Source organism: Heterocephalus glaber, unplaced genomic scaffold (genome assembly GCF_053883595.1).
Source record: "Heterocephalus glaber isolate CG9 unplaced genomic scaffold, H.glaber_assembly_v1.0 deba00001606, whole genome shotgun sequence".
NCBI classification, from domain to species: domain Eukaryota; kingdom Metazoa; phylum Chordata; class Mammalia; order Rodentia; family Bathyergidae; genus Heterocephalus; species Heterocephalus glaber.
In genome coordinates, this window is record NW_028258377.1 from 5,344,583 (window position 1) to 5,369,138 (window position 24,556).

Genomic DNA, 24,556 nt, shown 5'->3' on the forward strand with positions numbered 1-24,556 from the left:
ATTGCCTCAATGTGCATCCACTTAGCTATAAATGTCTCTAATTTCTCATTTTTTATGGCTGAGTAGTACTCCATTTTATAAAAAACCACATTTTCTTTATCCAGTCTCCAGTTGATGGGCATTTGGGCTGAAAAACTATAAAACTTCAAGAAGAAAGTATAAGGGAAAATGTTTATGAATTTAGGGTAGGCAAGAACTTCCTAGGATACAAACAACATGATGTATAAAAGAAAAAAATTGATAAATGAGATTCCATCAAAATTTAGAACTTTAAATGACATCATTAAAATGAAAAGTAGTCCTTAAACAGACCATATTTACAATGCATATAACCTATGACCAGAATATATAAAGAACTCTTGCAGCTCATTAATAGACAATCCAATTAAAAAGTAGACACAAGAAGATGATAAATACCCAATACAGCACAAGGAAAGGTGTGCAACACTAGAATCAGAAAAATGCTAATCAGTACAATAACAAGATTGAATTATACACTCATTAGGGAGATGAAGTTAAAAGTTTTAAAAGGCTTGTCATGACTGTTTCTTTTTGTTTTTTCCCTTTGCGTTTAATTTGTCATGCCCAGGAGATTCATTCTGCTGGGCTTCCTGGTATTGTGATCCTCATTGTCTTTTCCTAGGATATTGTCTAAAATTTTTTGGAGTGTTGATTTGGTATTCATGAAGTTCCTAAGGTGCTCTTTATCATGAAAGTATCTTATTTCTCCATCAATTTTGAAAGAGAGTTTTGCAGGGTACATCAATCTGGGGTGGAGGCTGTTTTCCTTTAGGGCTTGAAATACATCACTCCAAGCTCTTTTTGCCTTGAGGGTTTGCATTGAGAAGTCTACTGTGATTCTGATGGGATTTCCTTTGTATGTGATCTGTTTCTTTTCTCTCACTGCTTGAAGAATTTTGTTCTTCTGTTGGGTTTCTGGAATCCTAACTATTATATGACTATGTGTAGATTTTTTTGATCAAGGCTAGTTGGAGTCCTATATGCCTCACTTATCTGTATATCAAGTTATTTTCCTCTGCTTTGGAAGTTTTCTGTCATCACTTCTGTGAACAGTTTTTTTATGTCATCTGCACTCTCTCCTGTTTCTTCATTGACTCCAATCAGTCTTTCCAGATCCTCTTTTGTTGCCAGTTCAGGGAGTCCAGATGGTTGAGCATCAGACTGTTTCATCTCGTTTCCCTTTGGGGTTATGGTAGGTGATCTAGAAGTTTGTTTTTGAGGCTTGTTTACATGTTTTCTCATTTCCATGGGGGGTTGGTGGGAGTGGCAGTATGCTGCAGGCACCCACACAGTTCACCTCCTCTGCCCTGGGAGCCGTGGAATGGCGGCAGGGAGCCTCCTGGGCACTGGGAATGGCTCACCTCCTCTGCCCTAAGAGCAGTGGAATCTCAAATCTGAATTTCAATACAACCTGCTCATTAGTATCAATCCATCTACCACATCCTCTACCACCTTTCCTTATGTATTTATAAAGATACAAAAATGCCTACTATACATAAGGACATAAAATGTATGTGTATGTTCTTCCCCTTACGTTCTTTTTTATTCCTTGTTCTGCTTAATTTTATGGCTTATCAAGTAATCACTGCTTTGTAAGTTCTCTAGCTTTGCCTGCCCTTCTCTTTTACTCAAATTTATCTGGCAAAAGTTCATTCAAGATTAATTCCATACCCACACACTTTGTGGCCACACCTGTGATGATCAAAGCCATGATAGAAAACACATTCCTAGAAACCACAGATAGGTACCAGCACACCTGGCAGTTTTATGCTACTTTTTTAATGTGCCCACTTTGTCACTTTGTGAAAATATTTCTCCATACTTTCTCCTTCCTCCTTAGAGTTTATACGTGATCTTTTAGCCTGGGTTCCCTAAAAGACTTGCTTGAGACTTAGGCTTACCCAAAGGTTGTCTTTATGAGAAGTGATCCCAGGGCTGAAGGAAGGACCCAAAGAGTAAAACAGAAAACATGTAATGGCAAAGATGAATGAGTGAACAGGCTTCTCCTGTGGGTGACTGCTGATCAATCCCATGGGACTTTCTAAAAATTCTGATGGGCTGCAGCTCAGATTTCTCTGCCAGGGAATGAAATGGAGATATATTTATCTAGTGTCTTTTCTTCCACTGGTCAAGGGTGGCCCTTTGGGTGCACTCCCCCACATCTTCAGGTGTCCAGGGTGAATACCCAGTGGGTACAGCAGCTCTGGAGAAGGCTTGAGGCAGACACTGTCACATTGCTGGTGAGCAAAGCTGTTTTGAAGCCTGTGTAAAGCTGGTCACTGCAAAGGTCAGAAGAGAGAGAGTGATGCTGAGATTTTAAATAAGGAAGAGATATGCTCTGAACCTCTCATATCAATCCTGAACCCTCTAAATTCAATCCTAGTCTTTGTCAAGACTGCATTCTCCACCAAGACTTAATGTAAGATCACAAGTGACACAAGCTCTGGTCTCTTTGTCCCAGCTGATCTCCAGGCCGTGACTGACAGTCATCATCAGTTTCTATTCATTCTGCATTACCTCATCCTCAGTCAGCATGCAGCTAGTCCAAGTTGCTTGCTATGTGCAGTGACAAAGACTCTTATCCCCAAGATATCTGATACGTTAGGTCATGGTTGCTTGACTTGTGGTTCAACTTAGTGAAGTGACAGGAAGTACTGAAAGTCACTCCTATAGATCCCCTGGGTCAGGACAGGTGCCCCCTGCCCTCGCTGGCTACCTAGCAGCAATCCAGGCTAGTGCAGCAAGGAGTATTTGGGTACTAACCTTGGGTAGAAGGTAAGAAAGATGGCTCAAAAGTTTTATACTGGAATGGGAGAAGGGGCCAAAAACCTTCAATAGCCTCACAAAAATGGGTTTATCTTTTCTTCAGGGCCAACGAACGAACTCCAGTACCAAAAACAAACAAATAAATAAAAGAGAGAATACCAGACTTCAGAGCAGGGAGCTAATTTGCTAAGCCAAAGCCCACACCCAGGAGGGACCTGAGCCCTTCCTTATTGTCCTCAGCCAGCCGCCTCCACCCAGGGCGGTGTGGGCTGCCCAGCAGCGTGGGAATGCTCTCTTCGTGACCCAGAGTTCAACCTGATTAGGGTTGAGTGTAAAATACTTCAGGATCTGTGTATTGAGACACTGCCAGGGAAGCAGGGGCAGACCAGGGAAGGTGTGATTCCTTCAGATCCGTCCTGTAAATGCACCTACTCCAAGCCGCCTTCTCTCCACTGGAGCTTCCCGTCTGCCCTCCTGAAAGGAACACCCAGTCAGCTTTCGGCGGGCTGAATCAAGTCCCCGAGGCGGTGGCACAGCTGTGGCTGAGCTCTGTCCGACCTCTCCCCGGTCGAGCCGCGACCCCGCAGCTGGGTCCGAGGTGCCGGCCGGACCCTAGAGATGAGAGCGCCCAGGGTAGAGGCAGCGCCGCGGCCCGGCCCTCCTGAAAGACAGGGCTACCGGGGCAGACCGGTCAGATGGAGAGGCCTGGGTCGGGAAGGGCTGTCCGGGCGAGAAGCCGCCCAAGCGAGAGCTCAGACGAGGCCTGGCTTTCGGAGCGCTGCGGAAGGGAGCGTGGCCGAGGGCTGTAGCGCGGCCCCGTCGCCTGTGTGCAACTCCCGTGCCCTCCTTGCAGCCCCCCACGTCACTGTCACTGCACAAGCAGTCGGAATAACACACTGGTCGGCTTTCGCAACCCCGAGGTTACACGAGCGAGGGCTGCTGCCCGGTGCCCCTCCTCTGGCCGCGCTACCGGCAGCTGGCACAGGCTGGGCCACACTCCTCCGCTGCCCTCCTGCAGGCCAGGAGACGGGAGAGATCAGCTCTGCGCTTCAGTCCACATTCCGTAAAGCAGGGCTGCTGACGCGGATGGGGGCGCTGTACCACCTGCCCCTGCGCTGAGGGTCAAGGGTGCACGTGGAGGCCTTAGAGAGCAGCAGAGATGATGTATGCTTTGCATCATTTCATTCACTCCTCAGAATAATGTGTCAATTGGCACATTTTACATGTAGGGAAACTGAGGCTCCAAAGTTCTTACCAGATGTTATACTGCGGCTGAGATCTGAAGCCCAAACATTACGAGTTCTGGTCTCTCAAAGTTGAGGCATGGAAGGACAGACAGGCAGACAGGCACAGCGAGCCCCTGTCCTGCCTGGGCTGGCCTCTGTCCCCCGCCAAAAATGGGTGCAAGTGGCGCTGCTTCACTTTTACTTCTGCTCAGTGTCCTGGAACCATGCCACAGTTGGAAGCCAAAATTCCTGTTGTGAAATGAAAGGCCAGCCTCAGCTGAGGTGGTACAGGAACAGACACAGGTGATCTGTGCATTCCCTCCCCTTTCCCTTCCCTACAGGGCCACCTGTGAGTAGCCGTGGGCCCTAAGGGAGAGAACAGAGCACTGCAGAAGTTGCCACTGAATTTCAGGATTGAATCTGGGCCTTTTTTTTTTTTTGAGGTTCCAGAGGGAGAAACGGAGGTGGTGCACTTTTTGCCCCATGCAGAGAGGCCCCAACAAGCACATTCTCTCAGCTCTCCTGGGTCTTGCTTTCTCCACAGCTTACTTCTTTCTGTCCTTTGCCAAGCATTCAATTAACCACCCTGCTTGTGCCCCCTCCAGCCAAATAGGTACCAGCTACACCAGGCAGAACCTGGACCAAATGGGGAAGAATAACTCTACTGAAATCGGCTGGGAAAACACAATTAGGCAAAGCAAACAGAGCTGAAGAGGTGGTTGGTGAGCAGAGTGTCCAGGAGACCACATGCAACACATTTCCAGGAGCCCTTGTAAACCCTCTCCTTGTAATGGAGGCCATATGGAAGCCCCTAGCCAGCAAAGTGAACCCTAAGCACAGCCAATCAAGACAGCTACTGTGCTGGGGGATGGGGAAGCAGAAAGAGGTGAATTTGTTTATGTCCACACTGGAGTCTCCAGGAAGGATGTAGGGCCTGTGGCTGCTGTATAAACACAAGAGCTTGTTGCCAAGAAAGGACCAGAAAATTGGCCTAGCTCCTTTCTTATCTTGCAATCTAGACCTCCCCCAGCCTGAGCCAGGAGTTGCAATGGAGGGACAGGGAGGAGGAAAGGCTAGGTTTGCATTAACTCTTTCTCTTTGAGGTCTTCTCCGATCACTAAGCTAAAAATAGCAGCTACAATCCTGAGCATGAGAGAGGGTCTCTCTGGTGGCTTCTTCGAGCATTAAGTAGGCCTGGGCTACTTCTGCCCATAGGCAAGCATTGGAGTAGGTGGTTTGTTGCTGCCTCTCCCTCGGAGCAGCATCTGAGATGAAGTGCAGAGGAACTTCTTGCCTCACAGAACAATACAGCACCAGGAGGCTGGAAGCACAAGCTGTAGGATCAAATACAGCTTCAAATTCCACTACTTAGATACTGTGCAATCTTAAGCAAGTTGTTGAGCCTTTCTGGACTTGTTTCCTTGTAAACAACCTAATACCCAGGAAATTGCTAGTGTTAAGTAAGACAAGTGCACAGATGACACAGAACACAATCCTGGCATAAAATCAGCACTCAAATGGCAGCAGTTTTGTGATGAGCTCAGTAGAAGGCCTGAAACACATAGACATAGGAAGGCAGAACAAAGAGGAGTGAATATGAAGAATAAATCTGTAGCTAAAAGGTGTGAGAGAATAACAGAGCTACAGTTGAAAAAAGCAAGTAAAGTGTTAATAGTACTATGTCATCTGCACCCTCTTATAAAAAGAACAGAGCTCTGCTTGCTTATTAGCAGGGGAAATGTTCTATTTTAAAAACCAAACCAGTCCAAGTAAACATCAACTGTTCTGCATGTACATGGTGGAAATGCTCACTCAGCTCTACTGCTTTTCCTGCTTCTATGCCCTAAATGTTACCTGAGCTTGGCTCTCCAGACTTTTACTTTTATCCACTGCCTTTCTGTATGTAACTTACACTTTCTTTGATACAGAAGTTATTCCAGATGAAAAGCTGTGGGTGGAGTCCACCTGGAAGGGGAAGTATTCCAGGGTGCTGCCAGAAGCTCAGTTTCATGGCCCGGCCCAAGATCTGGAATTGACAGCCCAGAGCTCTTCGTAGAGGTCACCACATCTGTCCAAGGATCAGACACCTAATGCCTTAAAGACAGTACATTTCAGCATCTTCCGTGTGCCCTTCCAGAGAGCTGACCAGAGCTGGGGACCTTGGCACTCACAGAGACACTAGAGGGGATTCCATGGCTATAACTCCACAGAGCCTGTGTTTTGGCATTTAACAGTTTAACAATATGTCTCAGTCTGGAAAAATTGGCTTTATGTTCTTTAAACTTAAAATCCAACTCTCAACTGTCAATCCAAATGTCTGTTAAAAGGTTCAGTTCAATTTCTGTCAGGGCCTCTCTCCCCAGGTGGGGCTGGAAGGGGAAGCTTATCTTAGAAGATGTGTGTGTGGTGGTGGTGGGGGGTTGTTCCTAAGTGCTTCACCATCAAGACTGCCTGTCACCACTGCAGACAAACCCACTGTGGTCCCATGAAATCTGATGGCTCTTGGCTGAGTGATAGAGTAGAGTCGGTGTGAACTAAGGGGTGGATGTGGAGGGAGGGTCGTGGACTCAGTCTGCTTTGGTGTGTAGTGTAGCCACCCCTCTGATTCCATGTCTCCCTCTGGATGTGCCCACCAAAGTGTACGGAGGTTTCACTCGCTCCATCCCCACAGCTTCAGCATCTTTTAGTCAAGGGAAAACTCTCCCTTTCCTTGCTCAATGGCCATTAGACTTTATAGTGGTTGAATGCCAACCCTCCAAAAGATGTGTCTATCTTTGAAATCTTAGAATGTGACTTTATTTGGAATAAGTGGTGTATATGCATGTGTAGTTTTTTGAGTATTCGTTTTTTGAATATTTTTTTGTATATGTAACTAAGGTGAAGATCTTGAGAAGAGATCATAGGCCCTAAGCCCAGTGACAAGTGTCCCTTTGAGAAACCACAGAGGCACGGAGTAGAAGGTCATGGAAAGACAGATCCAGGGAGAATCAGGAGCTGCCGACAGCCAGCAGGGTCTAGGATAGAGCTTTGACTATGAACTGGTGATCCTTAGTTCTGGATTTCTTCACTTCAGACTTTCCGAAAGATAAATTTCTATTCTTTAAGCCACCAAGTTTGTTTTGTTTGTTGCTACAGCCTTAGAAAACTAGTAAGGTCCTTAATATTCTTTTATAAATTACCTTAGATTTTTTTTTACAGGATTGGCTTTTATCTCCAGTAGCTTTTGCTTCCTACTTGATTAAAAAAACTCTGAGGCACAGAAATAGTAAGGACTATCTCCCTGATAATAAGGGGTGGAGGAGAGAAGTACAGGGGAACACTTACAAACTAAACTCAATAAATTATCCTGTCTCAAACACTTACAGAGCCTTTACTTGGATCAAAGAACTGTGGTGAGTAGTTTTTGAGATGAAATAGAGTTCAAACCAAGGAGCACCTGCACTGAGTCCAGCTTCTGCGGGGTAACACTGGAGGTCGAGGGTTTGTGGATTGATTCAGTGATGTGGTTGATCGTTCCTCATTCTCCCAGGACATCCCAGGCTGGTCCTTCTGGTTTTGACTTTGTTCATGATTCTCAGTGCTGTCAGGAATTTGGATGCATCTGGGGCCAGTGACCTTGGTGGGAACTTTTGACCCTGACATGTAGAGTAGATGGGAAGTATAAGAATAAAGGAGAATATAGCTAAGCCTTGTCCTCCTACCATGTGGTTCTGTTCCTGGGCATTTACACCTGGGATTGATACTGCAAACAAAATTCAAAACTAACCCCCACCACCACCACCACACACAAACACCACCTTCCTTTTTTCTGAAATTTTTTTCCTAACCATCAGCCTTCTTTAATGGTCACTTCATGGCTGTAAGAAACACATTTAAAATTTTAACCATCTTCGATGCATCTATATGTTCTTGTGTGGTAGAAAAAGGATGAATAAATGAATGTGCTGGTCAGGTGAGTTGCCAAAGGACACCAGGAGATGAGTCAATAAAAACTAGAAGCCAAGTACCAGCCTTTGAATGACAGAAGGCAGCAGGGGCCAAGATCTGTCCTCTGTGTCGTAGGGCAGCATCACTGGCATTGTCAAGAGTGAACAGGAATCCAAGAAAGCAAGGTGATGGAGATATCTCAAACTTTGTAATCAGCAGGCCTTTGGTTCAATTTAATTCCTGGTACTACTGTGTGGTATCAGGAGCACAATTTAATTTCTTTGGCCTCAGTGCTCCTAGTGCTCAACTCTTGGCTTTCTGTGAGGATTAAGTAGTATTATGTTATTTGGGCTAAGCACAGATCCTGGCACAAAAAGCACAGATTCCCTTTCCTTTGGTTTGGATCTACAAATCACACTTGCAGGATCAGGCAGACTTCTTGTTTGTCCTTCACTGCTCAAGTAACCTATGTTCAAACATACTGCATTACCACTTCACCCCTGCTGCCACCACCACACAGCCAGTGCCTGCTTTTGCCCACATTTCCTTTTCCACAGCCACTTGTGTCCACAGCAGTGGGCAGCCTGAGCCATCTTCCAGTGCACAGCCTGGTTCCTCGTCTCCTCTTCATCTGTCCTGAGTCACCCAATAGCAGCTACTCAAGAATTGAGAAGAAAATAATATCTTCCAGCTACAAAAAGGTCAAAGCAATAATCTTTTCCTGCAAGAAACTAGACAGGATGGTATGAAAGAATAACATGTCCATCTGTCAGAAAATCTAGCGCATCAAAGCACTCCAAGACCCACTGCGGACTTCAAATCTGCCAACAGGGGCTCATGTGTATATGAAAGTTGAGCAAAAAGCATAATCTACAAGGAAATGTACGGTGCTTTTCTGATGAACAACAACCCTGAAGTTCTGCCTTCATGTTTTCTATTTCTGTTGCCCATCCCTGAGTACAAAGGGATTTCATTTAGAAGACCAATCTGCATGGGCACAACCCTGGACCAGAAGGACACTCGGGTCCAGGACATTTTGGGCTCTCACACATACGTCACTCACTCTGAACAGTCACATTTGTATGTTTGGCTCAAACATCTTTCTAAATCCTGAAGCTGAAGCGATGCCAGTGCTCTAGGTGGAACTTTTTCCAAACCTCTCACAAAGCCTCCACCTGTTCAAGAACAGCAGCTGGTGGGGACAAGTTCTGTGCTGTCAGCAGTGGTCCTGTCTTGTCAACCACAGCCTCCGTCCTCAGCCCCTGTGCTTAGCACCTCTAAAGGCTCGGTAAATGTCCATGAAACTACACTCCCATGCCCTGTTGTGGATCCTACTGTAAGTCAGACAGTTCTGAGAAAAGAGATAGCACAAGTACAAATTTACAACTGTCTTATAGCGGTTCCAACCCAGAAGAGCAAAGCTGGGTTATGTCTTTGAGCTGGTTCTTGCTCAAGGTATCTTATTTCTTGTATGTCTGGTTATCTGCCGCATGCTAGTCATTGTACCTACAACTAAAATATCTTTTGAAATAATCTGAAGTTAACGAAGATGAAGTTACTTTCCTTCAGAGATGATTTTTGTCTGGCCTTCTTTTGAGCATAGAATAATTACAAATCTGCGATCACCTTAATACGAGTGCAGGACTTGAAGGTTTTTGGACCAACCAGGTGATGTTAGCTCAGGCTATCAATCTGAGAAGGAAAGAAAAAAAGAGAGAAGAAGAAGGAGAGAGAAAGGGAAATGGGAAGGAAGGAGGGACAGAGGGAGGGAGGGAGGGGGAAAAGGAAGTAAGATTTGCTCTCAGTTTACTCTTACCCTAAGTGTGAACACATTCAGGATACTAGCCTAATAGGTATATGAAGGAATGACTATCAGATTCCCATTCGGAGCTGTAAACCTTGGGCTTTGACATCTGTTCCTCTTACCATATGAGATTACCAAAACTGCAGTTCAGTTTGCAACTTTTCCTTATATTTCAGCAGATGCCCTCAGGATAAAAGATATTTTAAGTGAGTAATTTATCTCTTTCTGGATTTTGACTTGTTAATTCCTCCCTCTATTGCTAGGGTTCTCCAGAGAAACAAAACCAACAGGAAAGACATATATATATATATACACACTAGCTGCAGATCCAGCATAGTTAGTCATGTAACTAAAAACTCTGAGATAGGATTCTTCATCTTCTGGTTTTGGTCTGAAAACCAAAAGCACCAAAGGCAAGAGAAGATTGATGTATGTGGTCTTTAATTGAGATGTGTCAACTGGACTTGAGTATAGACTGCCTAGCAGATTAATAAAGTTCTGTGTGTATTTGTGGATGACTGACATGCAGGCTAGAAAACTGAGGGGAGAAGACCACCCCAAATATGGGTGGCACCAAACAGTAAGTTTGTAGCCTAGGTGGAATAAAAAGGGAAAGAGGAGAGACGTTCTCTTTTCTGAAGGAGCACTGGTCTTCACCATTTTATTTGTACACTGGTCTCCAGTCTCTCAAGCTTTTAACACAGATTCTTCAGCCTTCCAAAACAGTCACTTCAGCCTTCTGACACAAATTTGCATCAGTGACTCTGTAGTGAGATTCCACACCTTCAACCTTAGACTGCCACTGGATCCTCTGGCTTTCTATCACACAGAAGGCCATTTTGGATTTTTCTACTTCTTATCCCACAGACTGCCATTGTGACTCTTTTGCTTCTGATCCTGTAAGCTTACCTAGTAAATCCCTTTGTATAATTATACATTTATTTCATGTTGATTCTGTTCCTCTGAAGAAGCCCAACTAATTCAATGCCCTAGCTCAATTAGGCAGAGCAAATTCAACCTTCTTCTGCTTCGATGGACTAGATAATACCCACCTACAGTGGAGAGAGTATTCACTTTCCTCATCACTGGAACATAATCTCCAATCCTCAACTAAAAGGAAGAGAGGTTTATTTTTCCTCACAGTCTCAGATATCTTGGTCCTTGCATGATCAGCAACATGGCAGAAGGGCTCAATGGAGAAAAGCTATTCCTGTCATGGTGACCAAGAAGCAGAGAGAGAAGGAAGACCTGGGGAGGGAGATGCATCATTCCAGGTCATGCCACCCATGGCCTGCCTCCAACCAGGCCCCACCTATGGGCACACAGGGCCCTTAGGAGACAGTCTCAATTCAGACCATAACAAGGCCGTCTGCTTTACTCTACCAAGTTAAATGCTAATCTCATCTTGTAGACCTCATAGACACAGCTAAAAATATTTAACCAGCTACTGGGTATCCATGGCCATCAAGTTGACCCAAAAAATTAACCATTACAAGTCTACTTCCTATCAAATTGAAACCTATATACATCTCCTTACTTAATTTCCAAATAAAGCCATAAACAAGATTGTACGTCTACCTGACATAATTCCACTGCTCTGCATACAACAAAAAATGCACTAATCTCTACCCCAGAAGAGAGGTCCCAAAGTAAATGTTTACTCTTCTCCTTGATGTTTTGTATCTTGAGTGTTATTACATATCATAATATTTTATATCATATATTATGATATAAAATAATATTTAAATATATTTGAAATATATAAAATCAATACATCTTATGTTACATGATACAGAAGAGTAAAGGAAAGGAAAATAGGTACATATATATCTATAACAAAATGAGGAAACACCCATGACAATTATAGTACTCATTTGCATAATTAGCCATGTGGTCATAGATGGTATTTGTAACTTCTTTCATTGCTACCAACTCTGCATTTCTTTTTTTTTCTTTTCCTTTTTTTTTTTTTATTAAATTCTTTTATTGGTACATTGTAGGTATACAACACAATTACGTTTCTCATCGGGAATTGTACCTTTACATAATGCATCTTGGTTCTTATTTTTTCCCCATTCCTGCATTTCTTTTGACTTTATCAAGCACCTTAGCTGGAAGTGATTTTTTACCTCATAGTATGACTCAAACCTTTCATACTGAAGGGTCTAGGCCACCCATAGTCCTGATTGGACTTAGGTTGTAGTTTTCTACTGACCTTATCACACGGTGTGGTAATACTAGTAGATGCCCTAAAGGATCTCGTGTTCCAGACGCAGTCTTCTTTGCCTCCATTGTGTGTAGTACTCCAGTTTTTGGTTAGTATTCAGGATCATCCATCCCAGCTAGCACTGTAACTCCCTTCTTTACCTGTTGATTCTGAAGTACAAAGAGCCAAAGTAGCCTTAACTTCCAATTCTGTGGGATCATTGTTGTGTGTATCTCTTGGTGGAAGCACTCCTTCTGGAAATAAGATCTCTAGATCAAGAGAGTACAATGCCATGAACACTGGGAGGAAGCATTTTGTTGGTGGGTCACTGGACATAGCAGTGAGTGCAGCCAGTCTCTTCCACTCCTAGATTCCTGGGCTCATCAGTCCTAACTGTGGGAGACACAGAACCATATACTGGATACTGGATACAGAAAACATACAGCCTTCTGGAGAATTGTTCCCCAGCCCTGTATGGCACTGACACCCATTTGTAAGTGAAGCTTCAAAGGCCATTCCACATTCTATCAAACAACTACCTTAGGGTGATCAGATGCACTGTTTCCATGGTGGCTCCTTAGTAGTTCGAGATTGTTTTGTTTTGTTTTGTTTTTATTGTTTTAATTTTGGTGTTTTTGAGACAGGGTCTCCCTCTGTAGCCCAGACTGGCCTCGAACTCACAGCAATAATCCTACCTCAGGCTCCCAAGTGCTGGCTGATCCCAGGCGTGCATTGCCCTGCCAGGCCACAGTAGTTCAGGATTGTAATTTTCCATACATCCAGAATTTTAGTTTTCCTCAGCAGAAAAGCAAGTCTAAATTTCCTAGTTTGCCATTTTATGAGTTTCTATATTATATTTTAAGAAAATATTGGTCCAGAAAAATGGGACAGAAAAAAGAAAATAAAAATTATTTGAAATACTATCATCAGAGATATCCAGTATTAAAATTATAGTAAATATATATATGAAATCTTTCTATCCGTACATTTATACATAAATTATTCTATATAAATGGAAACCTATATTACCGGCTAGTCTCTAACTGTTACTCAACATGACCATTTTCCGTATTAATATACATACTACAATTTGTTTGTAGAACACTAATATCTAACACTTTTTGCATATTTACTACCTGAGTCTTTCAACTCTTAATTTTTATGACAACTTTGTAAAATAGATTTTATAGATCATAAAGTTACTTTATAGATTTTAATGGTTGTGAAATATTTTATAGATTAGAAAATTGAGGCAAAGAGACATTAAATAATTTTTTTTTATTTAGTTGAAAAATATGGTTACAGAGGAAAAATTTATTCACCCATGGTAATGAATACTCATGTAAAATAAGGGGAAAGCCACTGGTACAGTCTCACAAAAGAACATATAAAAATTAAACAATAGTTTTATCAAATAGCATAAGACCTTTTATTTCTTATCAAGAATCTTGGCACATGTTTAAAAAGGCATTAAAGTCCATATCTACTGTTATATTTTATTGAATACCTTATTTAATTCTTCTTTGGTCAGAGAGGCTGAAAGAGTTTTTCTGAATTTTCCTTCTCCATATTTCTGAGTAATAAAATTTTTTTCTCTTTTCTATTGGTGAGTCCATATGTAATTCTTCTTCCTTTTGAAGGTTACCAGCCCAAAAATCACTTGCTCTTTTGTTTCCAATGACAATAAAAAGCTCTGAGTTCATTGCTCCAAATGCTGGCATCCATTTTCAGACTTCTAACCTTGGAATCTTTTGGTCCCAAAGATCTATGTTGTCCTGCACACTTCTTACAGATGGCAACACAGAGATTGATGGATGCCCAGTCGGGATCTGGGGCTTTACAATCTGCACAGCTCCTGTTGGACTCATTAAACCAAATCTCTCAGTTACTTCATAATCAGAGAGAGTTTCTGCTATTGACTGCTGCACAGCTTCAATCCAGTCTTGTTTCTCTTTTTCAGACTTGCTATAAAGCTGAAACTCCTATAGGGAGTGATTATTTCAAAAGACAGTTTCACAGTTAGATCCACTTGCTTTACATTTGCTACATTCATAGGAATTATGGTAATACCAAGTCCACTCTTAAAATCCTGTTCATTTTTACAAAGCCACACACTGCTTCCCTTTAATATGGTAAAAATTTTGACTTTGTACCCTCTCAGTTCAAGATATCCACATTTCTCAGGTGCAACAGCTGCTTGAGACTGAGAAGTAAGGGACTGGGACTTCAGTGCATTTAACAGTGTACTGATCCAGTCATTCCTCTCATCTTTTTCTACTCTAAACACAAAAGTTCTTTGTGTTGTAACAACTTCAAATTTGTTGTCTCCTTGAACTCGTACTGTAGATATAGCAGAAAGGGGAATTATTTCTTTTGAATACATCACCTTTTCATTATTGTAGTAAGAAATGTTAAGGCCATCAAATTTCACCCATCTCTTCTGAAACATACGTTTTCCTTGAGGACAGAGCTTGTCCAACCATCCTGATTTAACCTTCATTGTAGAAGATCCATAGAAACAGGCATAAGGAGAGATGACATTTGAGGAAACAGCTGATGAGTCCGCATTTCCACTTGTTGAGCTTAAAGGATAACTGTGCCTATTAACAAGGTCCAAGGGCCGGGCATTTAGCTCAGTGGTTTCAGCGCCTGCCTCACAAGCACAAGGGCTCCAGTTTGATCCCCAGTACCAAAAAAAAAAACCCACCAAGGTCCAAATTTAATGCTTTTTGAGTTCTAGACTTAGATGCTTTTGAATCTTTTCTTCTTAAGCTCTGAAAGCATTCTTCTACTGTTGAGTATTCTAATTCAGAAGCAGAGCCTTGCAAGACATTGTTTTTGTCTTCTGCAGGTATTCAAATGTCCTCTACTTTGTCTTCATTTATTTTCTCCTATTATCATATATGCTTGATTTGATTGAAAAAGAGTTCTTTGAAGTACTTGGTTCCCCTTTGAGTTGTTCTTCGTGGGTCCAAAATTCATTCTTTATAGACCTCTTCTTGGAATTTTCTAGTCTCTGTAAGGGAAAGGTCTCTCCATAAGGAAGATGGAAGATGAGTTCTCCTCTTTTGAATTTGGGAGTGTCACAGATTTTCCAGTTGAGGTAGTAACAGTTCTCTCATGGAAGTAGCTCCCTGAAATTCCTTTTGTTGCCAGATGGAACAGGCCGATGTCTCAGCAGAAAAGATCAAGATGGCCTTGAAACTAGTTTGCTACGACTTCTCATAGGTGACAGGACTGGTGATGATGGAACATACAAATCATTTACAACCATTTCTCCTTGAAACTGAAACTATGGGGATGGTAGTGATCTTTCTAATAAGCCATTAGTTCTGTTTCCAGAATGTGCTTCTGATGCTAAACAGTCCAGGGAAGAAAGGCATTCAGGGGCTGCATTAGGAAGGATGCTGCAGTTTTCTGATACCAAATCAACTTTTTCTATTTGTTGTTCTTCAGTTGTACAATCCATATTCTTCTTTATAACCAAAGATTCTATTTTACTGAGTCATAAATCATGAGAATTCAAATTCAAATGTAGTACTTCTGAAATGGGAAAGTCATGTTCAGAAAGAAATAACTTATCATCTGCTTGAAAAGACTGGCTCTTTGCCATATGAATGTCATTTTGATCTAGATTTTTTACAACTGTCTCCAACTGTGTTAAGCTATGTGCCTGAATAGTTCCAGAATCAGAAAGTTCTATACAGGTGTTCTGATGAGAAGATGGAGCATGGCAATCCTTTGAAGTGTCATCATTCTTTGTTTTACGAACATTTGCATATATTGGGATTTCTTGCATTTTTGACAAGATCATCTGCAATTTTTTTAGTATCCTCCTACGGTGTCCTGTAGGTGATATTCCAATTTCATGTAGCACATTATCATTTATTCTTGCATAGTCCTTCACAGTATAAAAACAAAACTCTTGAAAATATAAGAGGTACTACTCCAAATTAATGCTCATTAAGAAATCCTTGATATCAATATTCACTTCACTGACTGAGGACATAATGGTTTCATTACTAAGCTAAGTTATAAAAAGCAGCACAATGAGACCCATACATAAGAGGATGCACTTCTTTACTGGTTTTTGCTTTATCACTGGAAAAGTTATCTTCTCAAAATGCTATTTTCTTCACAAAGAATGTTTCATGTGCTTTAACCCGCTTCTGGTTTCCTTTTAGACACCCACACGCGGGAGCGAAATCCAAGGGGTAGAAACCAGAACCCAGCACTTTGCGCTCTGGAAATGTACCGGGAAAGTGCCAAGCGGCCTGGCTCGCCTTGAGGGTCCCTGCGGCCGGCCAGCCACGCGGCCCCGGTAGGGCCTAGAGCTCTGCCCGACATTAAATAATTTGATCAGAATCATGCAAGTAGTAACTAGTAGGGCCAGATGTACTCAGTTTGACTCCAAAGCCTATGCTTATAAAAACCATACAATGCATGGTATACAAGTATATGGATGTATTTAATTTTTTAAACCAAACCCCCTACTGACGGATAATTATTCACAGAGGTTTTTATTTACTAGTATATAAAAATAACTTTAAAAAATTCTTGCCATATAACGTGTATACTTGTTTATTTATCTCCTCAGAGAAAATTCCTACAAAGAGAATTGCTATGTCAAGGGTGTGTGTGTGTGTGTGTGTGTGTGCGCACGTGTGTTTAAAATTTAAAATTTGAGCACATATTGCCAAACTGCCCTTTAGAAAGGCTTACCAATTTGCAGTGTTTATATTAATTTATTAAAATGTACATCCATTGATATTCTTTTTAGCATCAAGTTTTGTCAATATTTTCCTTCTCCAATGCTCTGAGTATTGAAAAATACACATCTCATTATTTGCTTTGCTTTTCAAACTGTGCCGATTGAGCTGTTACTGTCTAATGAGCTCTTTGAATTTTCATTTGCTGCGTTTCCTCTCTTCGCTCATGGCTTTTGTCTCTCTTCATCAGTTTGTACCAAGGAAAGTTCAGCTTTTTGACCGTGTTTCCTTTCAGAAAGGGAAGCAGTCTCCAGGATGCACGATCATTCAATCTCTTCTAACCCACATTTTCTGATTAGGATGTGGTTACCTGAGTGACTAAGACACTAATTTCAGAGCTGCTATTTTTTGCTCTCTTTATGCTCCAGAATCTGTTCATTTCCTCTCTTCTTTTCTAATCAATGAGTCTTCTAACAAAGAAGCTGACTGATTGGTAGTATCCCAGGATCAAGACTGTATAGTCTTCTACTTAGAATGTGTGGGCTTTTAAGTTTGTTACACTATTGAAAGTGACTCACACAGTCCATTTGAAAGCTGTGTCATAGTGAAAGAAATTCAGTCTGGAAACCAAAGCAGAATTTTCAAGATAATTCACTCTCCTTCTTTCCTTTTTCTCTCCCTCCCTTGTTTTCTCCATCATTTCTTTCTTTATCGTATCTTAAATACTGTGAGGACAATATGCAATTCACTGCAGTAATTCTTAAAATCTGTTTTCTTCTCTGACTTCTTATATATTTTCCTCCTTGTATCTCTCTTTCAAAATGTTTGCCTGCATCTTTCTTGTTATTTGGGGTTTTTTTCTTTCTTCTTCCAAATATGCATCATTAAAACTCAAAGAATAAAAGGGCATAGACTTCTTGGAAGGCAAAGGACAGGAAAAATAGCAAGCAAAGATAATGAAAAAAAGAATCTCTTCTGAAGGCAATGGTAAAAATAATCATATGTTAATAGGTTTTGTCCCATAAGGAACACAACTGCACAGTTTTTGAGTTCAAGTGACTTCTAGTATGCTGATGGACAGAAGTGATAATGTTCAGATGTACCCCTCCAGGGAAGAGGGAATGGTCAAGGATGAAGTGTTCAGATGTGATTTCTCATCTTAGGGAAGAGGGGAAGAGAGGGAGGATGGACATCAACCAGAGTTGCCCCTAAAATTACATGGAACCAATGCCATAGGGCCAGAAAGTGTTAGAGATTAGAGGATGGAGTCTGAAATGTTCCTAAGCTCATGATCATCTAAACTATGTTGTTTGGAACACTAGACCATATTCAGGTATTTAGAGAAGGGAATAGTAGAAGAAATGGAGACAATTTTCCTTACTGCAGTACCACTCAGAAACTTTTATACAACAATTATTAATTACATATGTTTCAGAGGAAGAGATGAAAGGTAGTTAAATATTTAACTTATGGGACCACAAAACTCTTCTTTCTGTGACACCTATTTTTCATAACATAATTTGGTATAAACAGATATATTTGTATCACTGTCTTTAGTTTTATAGATGAGTTGTTTTGTGGTTGTAAACATTTTAGTTGGTAACAATGCACAAAATAATTGAGAGGAGACTGCACAATATGATGCAAAGTATTTATGTTAAAGATGTTGTCAAGCATTAAAGATTTCAATTTTTTTAAATATCCCTTGAGCTGACTTTAAAATAATATTTGCTCATCACAGAAAAAAAAATTTGTACATTATAGGTAATTATGAAGAAGATACTTAAAAACATATCAAGAACATGTTGAAATTCAATAATATTCAATTAGCATCCAGAGATAATCCTCTTTCCATGTTGTATATTTTTCTTGTGTTTGTATGTGCATGTAAATGTAGGACAAAAAGATTTATTTTCTTATTCATTATTGGGTTCATAGCTGAGACCCATGTAACAAAAGACAGATTAACAAGAGAAGAGCATACAAATTAATTTAAAATTTATATGACATACCTTCAAAAATAAAAACTTAGAAACAGGGGAAATTGTGTACTATTGGTATGCTTAGGTATGACAAAGACCAGACAGTTATACAGACATGCAATTGGACCAAAGGGAGTATAGCTCATGGTAATCAAATGAGAGGGACAGTCAGAGTCTTCTTAGTGTCTGTGTCTCGGAGGATGAGGAGGTTCCCTTCCTCTCTGTATAGCAAGGGTGTCCCTAGATTGGATTCATGCATTCAATGACCAGAAGAAAGTCAGATACTTTTTTAATGTCCTGATTATTGAGAGAATGAAGGGAAGAGGTAAGAATGACCTTCCTTCTTCTGCTGTTTCCTCAAATACCAAGGTGCTACATTTTGGTGTAGCCTGTGCTGAGCTTCATAAGCAAGTGGTTGTAATTACACATAGTTTGTTAGGAGATTAGGGTCATACCACATGTAAAATTATGCATCTTAGTTTATCATTCCTAATATTTCAAGCATGCTGTTAAATATGTTTTCCAAAGCTTTACTTTAAATGGCTATTACTTTAATACCTATTATTTTGTTGTATGAAGAAAAAACATCTATTTCTATTTCTTTGAACATCTAGGTTATTTTAAACTTTTCACTGTTAAAATAACACCATAAATTTTGAGTTCCATAATTGTATATTTTCTCAGGATAAATAACAGAAGGCAACTGGTAGGTTGAAGAGGGAAAACTACTTGAAGATACTTGTCACATGCGATCAACTTCTTTTTGATAAAACTTATCCCAAATACCAACAGTGTATGAAACAACCCAACTCACAATATACTATTAAAAGTTTTATGAAATTTAAACTTAAATTTGCTTGTTAAATGAATAATGCCATACATAGTGGAAATTTATTTTTTAAATTAAGTGCAGAGAAACTTTCCCTCCCTTTCCTGACTTTCAGGCATAACCTTCCCCAGAGGCAACTGATACTTCTCGAGAATAGTTTCAAAAATATTTTGTGTATATGTTATCAAATATATGTAAATATATTCTCTCTCCCTCTCAAAATCCTGCTTATTTCAGTAACAGTACTGAATAGATTTCACTCTTTATTAACACATAAAGGATGTTCTCATATAATTATTTTTCTTCTCATATAAGTTAACAGCTGCTTAGCATTTCATTGTATAAAATGCACTACAATTTAAAAACTAATCCTCAATTGACAGGTATCTGTGGTATTACAAAACAAAATGCATGTCATTTCAGGTGTGGGCAAGAATATCAAGGCCACGTTTCTAGAAGTAGAGCTGCTGCTGAAAAAGTTGTGTGTAATCAGTAACTTTGGTAGATGTTAACAAAATACTGAGTGGAAATTTTGCTACACTGTAGTTAAAACAACAATAGCACCAGAGTGTCTAGTTCCCCACACTCTCGCCTGACGTGTGTTGGTAAATAATTAACACTACTTTTCTCAGGGAGGGAAGATGGAACTTGATTTGTACCATTTGCTGATTTCTAGGATAGACACACTTTTAACATGGCTAATTTTAAGTTATCAATATGAATTCACTGTGTGCAAAGTTTGGAAGAGATGTCCATAATTAGCTCTTATATTGTCCTCATCCACACAGTGTGCTAGCAAGCTTGACAGGTAGAAGATGATATTGTGCCTGGAACTAAATATCCTTTAATGTAGTTATGAATATTTTCTTTCCTAGATGGTGGCTTTTTAAATGTCATTTTTCTTTTAGGTTATGGATCTATTTCTTTATTTGTAGTCACTTTGTACAAAAGAGTATCTGTTTCCTATGTAACTAAAGTATTAAATATTTTCTTTGGTTTACCTGTATCCTGACTTTGCAATGGTTTTTGCCTCACATAGTTACATTAATTATTTTTTATGCTCTTTGACCTGTGTACTACAGGTAAGCCTTCTTTACTCTAGGATAAAGAGCATAACTTTCACATTATTTCTTCTTGTACTTTCATAGTTTTATTTTAAACATAGTGTCTTTGAAACTTTTTCTCCGTGTTTTATTTCGGGTGACTGGATTGTCAGTGAGGTCAAGTTGGTTGCTTGGTCAGTGTTGCTTAAGTAACTTATGTCTATTTACTGATTTTTTTGTCTCCTGGTTATAGCAATTGAAATCTTCAACTGTATGTGTAAGTGAGTTTGTCTTTTTCTCATTTTATCAGGTTTTGCTTTATGTTTTTTGAAAGTCTATAATGTAGCACATATATGTATTAAACTATGGTTTATTTATTGATATTTTGACCCTTTTATCATGATTTAATTGCCTTATTTAGTTCTGGAAATAATCCTTATTTTGAAGACTACTTTGTCTTAAATTGATATAGCCACCCCAGTGATTAGAATTTATATGATACACTTTGTAATAGTGTTAGTGATTAGTGTTTAGTATCCATTTTCTCATCTTTTACTCTTAACCTGGCTCTGTCTTCATATTAAAAGGGTGTTTCTGTAAAATATTACAAAATTGGTTCTTATTCTATTTTATAATCTTTTTAAATTAGAGTACCGAGAGCATTCATAATTTAATGTAGTTATCAATGTTTGGGTTTATACCCAGTATATTTCTGTTTGTCATGTTTGTTCTTTGATTCTGCATCCTTTTTCTTGGCTTAATTGGATTTTTTTTCAGTATTCCATTGTCTCTATTTTTTATATTTATCTTTAAATAAATGTGGTAAGGGTTACCACATATAACTACAATTTATCACAGTCTATTTTCTTATAATATTGCATAAATATATATGGTTGAAGAATCATATAAAAATACACTTCCACTTCCTTCTTATCCTTTGTCCTACTGTTCTAATGCATTTTACTATTACCAATACTAAACTTTCCCCGAGCACCGGGTTTTTTGTTGTTTTGTTTTAAACGCAATTATATTTATGACAGTAAAAATTTCTTTTATATCAAGTCATATATTTACTACCACATTTCCACTTTTTTGTGTTTTTTTCAAATTTTACCAGAAATCATTTCACTTCTGCATGAAGAGTTTCTTTAGCATTGTTTTCTACTGTATATCTAGTAGTACTGCATTTTGTTGGGTTTTGTTTTTCTCTAAGTCTTTACTTTGCTGTCATCTTTCAATGGTGTTTTCATTCAAGTTTACAATTCTATACCTACAGTGCTCCAACTTTTTCTCTCCATGCATAAAACACTTTAAAAATCTCAAATACATTCTCAAGAAGTCTGCTGTCATGTATATCTTGATGTAATGTGTATTTTTTTACTCTGAGTGCTTTTTATCTTCATTATTCTTTCTCTAATGCTCTCCCTTTCTTTACATAGATCCAAGTTTCTGACCAATAGGATTTTCCATCTTTCTAAAGAATTTTTTTAACATCCCTTGCAAAGCAGGTCTACTGGCAACATATTCTCTCTGGTGTTTATCTGAGAGTCTTTTTTTTTTTTTTTGTCCTTTACTTTTTGTTATACTCTGAATGTCTGTATCTCCTCAAAGTTTATATTTGAAACCCCAGATCTGACATAATGGTATTTTGAGGTGATTACTTTGGGAGGAAATCAGGTTATGAGGTTGGAGCCCTCATCAATGGGATTAGTGTCTTTATAAGAAGAGGGCATAGCACTCAGGAAGGCTGATGTAGGAAGATCATAAACTGGAGCCCAGCCCAGGCAAGTTGGCTATTTAGCAAGCCCTCAAAAACTGGGAACATAGCTTGTGGGAAGGTCCTGGGTTTAATCCCAAGTACTGTTAAAAAAAAAAAAAAGAAGAAGAAGAAGGTGAAAGTCAGGTAGCTCTTTTTTTCCACAATATAAAGCCATCTGCAACCTGGAAGTGAGCTCTTAGCAGAACTTGACAGTACTCAGTAACAAAATATTGGATGAATATCTGAGATCAGTGCCCTTGGATATTCATCCTCCAGATTCATGAAAAATAAATTGCTATTGTTTGTAAACAAATTAACTTATGCTAATTTGTTGTAGTAGCTCAAACTAGAACATTTTTTGAAGGATAATTTTTCAGATACAGAATTCTAACAATTGTGAAGTGTTATGGATTTTTTTCTTACAACTAATATTTCATGCTACTTTCTTCTTGTTTGCTTGGTTTCTGAGAAATCAAGAAGTCAGATGTAATTATTTTCTTTTGGTAAGACATTCTTACTCTTTTGCTTCTTTTTTTTGGTACCGGGGATCAAACTCAGGACCTTGCATTTTCGAGCCAGGCGCCAGCGCCACTGAGCTAAATCCCTGGCACTATCCTTTACTTTCTGCACACTGAATGTGACATGCCTTTGTGTTGTTTGTTACTTTGTGTGTTTAGGAAGTCTTTCCATTTGTGTTCTGTTTTGCTATTTTCCTTGGTGTTCTCTAAGCTTCCAGGGCCTGTGGTTTGGTATCTGACATTACATGACTGCTTCAACACTCTCCTCTGTTCCTCTCCTTCTCCTTGTGCTATTCCTCTTATACACGCACTACCTCATTTATAGTTGTCTCATAGTTTTGGCTATTCTATTTCCATTTTCTCTAGTTTTTTTTTTTTTAATTTAGAAAGTTTCTACTGACACATCTTCAAACTCAGAGATTCTTTTCTCAGCTATGTTCAGTCTGTTACTGAGCCATCAAAAACATTGTTCATTTCTGTTATAGAGTTTTATATTTCTAGCATTTATTTTTTGTTCTTTCTTAGAATTTCCATTTCTCTGCTCAGATTATTTGTTATTGCCTATTGTCTACTTTTTCCACTAGAGCCCTTAGTATATTAATCATATAATTACTTTAGATTCCCAGCTTGATAATCCTGACAAATTTGTCAAATCTAATTTCTGATTCTTGCTTTCTTGCCTCAAATGGTTTGCTTTTGGTTTTTGTTTTGTTTTGTTTTGTTTTTTCCTTGTAAGTATGCCTTGTATATTTTTGCTGAAACCCAAACATCCTATGCTGGGTGAAAGAAACTGGTAAGTAGGCCTTTAGCTATGTGATAAGAAGATGTGAAGAAAGGGGAAGTGAGGCCTATGATTAAATCTCAGTCTCTTAGTGCACCTCTGCCTTTGGGCTTTGAAGTTCACAAAGGCTTGTCAGGTTTTCCTTGCTAGGTGAGATATCATGTCTAGAATAGGCTAGAATGGTACTGCTTCCCCCCCGCCCCAGGTCTCTTACTCTTTGACAAAACCCCATAAATTAGGTTCTAGCACAATAGTTTCTCCTAAGGGAATGTCTTGTTATGAAGAACAGAGTGCTTTAGCCTATTTCAAGATAGTTCCGTTCCCTTCCACTCCCAGAAGTATAAGGAGACCTTCCTACAGTACTCACCGTGAGAACCTTGTTAGTCTTCTCAGGGTAAAATTCACAAAACTAAACTTGATATCTCACTTTGAGTCACAGTAACGACTGGCCCTCCCTGAAGATGTTAGCTCTGGCTTGTCTGCACTGAGCCCAGTGATGTCTCAATTATAATTTAGGATTTCTTATCCTGGTTCTGGTTCCCACAGAAATTTCTACATGTAGACTTTCACAAATCTGTAAATTGTGCCTGTATCTGCCTAATTTGAGAAGCAGTGGTTTGCTCTGGACCTCATTCCGTTAGCAGAACTAAGAACACTTGGTGATTTTTCCATTTGTTCAGCTTTGTATTTGTTGTTACGATGGAGTGACAACTGCTATCACACTAAGCCAGAAAACAGAAGACTGAATGATTTTTAGATTTTTAAACATTTTTGTCTTTATTACTAGTTTTTGGCAATTTGATTATGATATGCTATGGTGCATTTTTTGATATGTTTATGTTTGGAGCTCACTGAACTTCTGGGGGCTTTGGATCCATGGGTTTTAAGTTCTTACAAAATTAGACAAATTTTTGGTCATTGGTTCCTCCTGGATATATTCTTGGATAAAATGCAGAAATATTGCAACATATTTTCATCCTCTTCT

At 39.6% G+C, this 24,556-nt stretch overlaps 1 pseudogene; it reads right to left on the reverse strand.

The window, feature by feature from the left end:
- Positions 1 to 13,439: 13,439 nt before the first annotated feature.
- LOC101708350 (arf-GAP with Rho-GAP domain, ANK repeat and PH domain-containing protein 2 pseudogene) lies at positions 13,440 to 15,959 on the reverse strand (annotated as a pseudogene).
- Between the last annotated feature and the right edge of the window lie 8,597 nt (positions 15,960 to 24,556).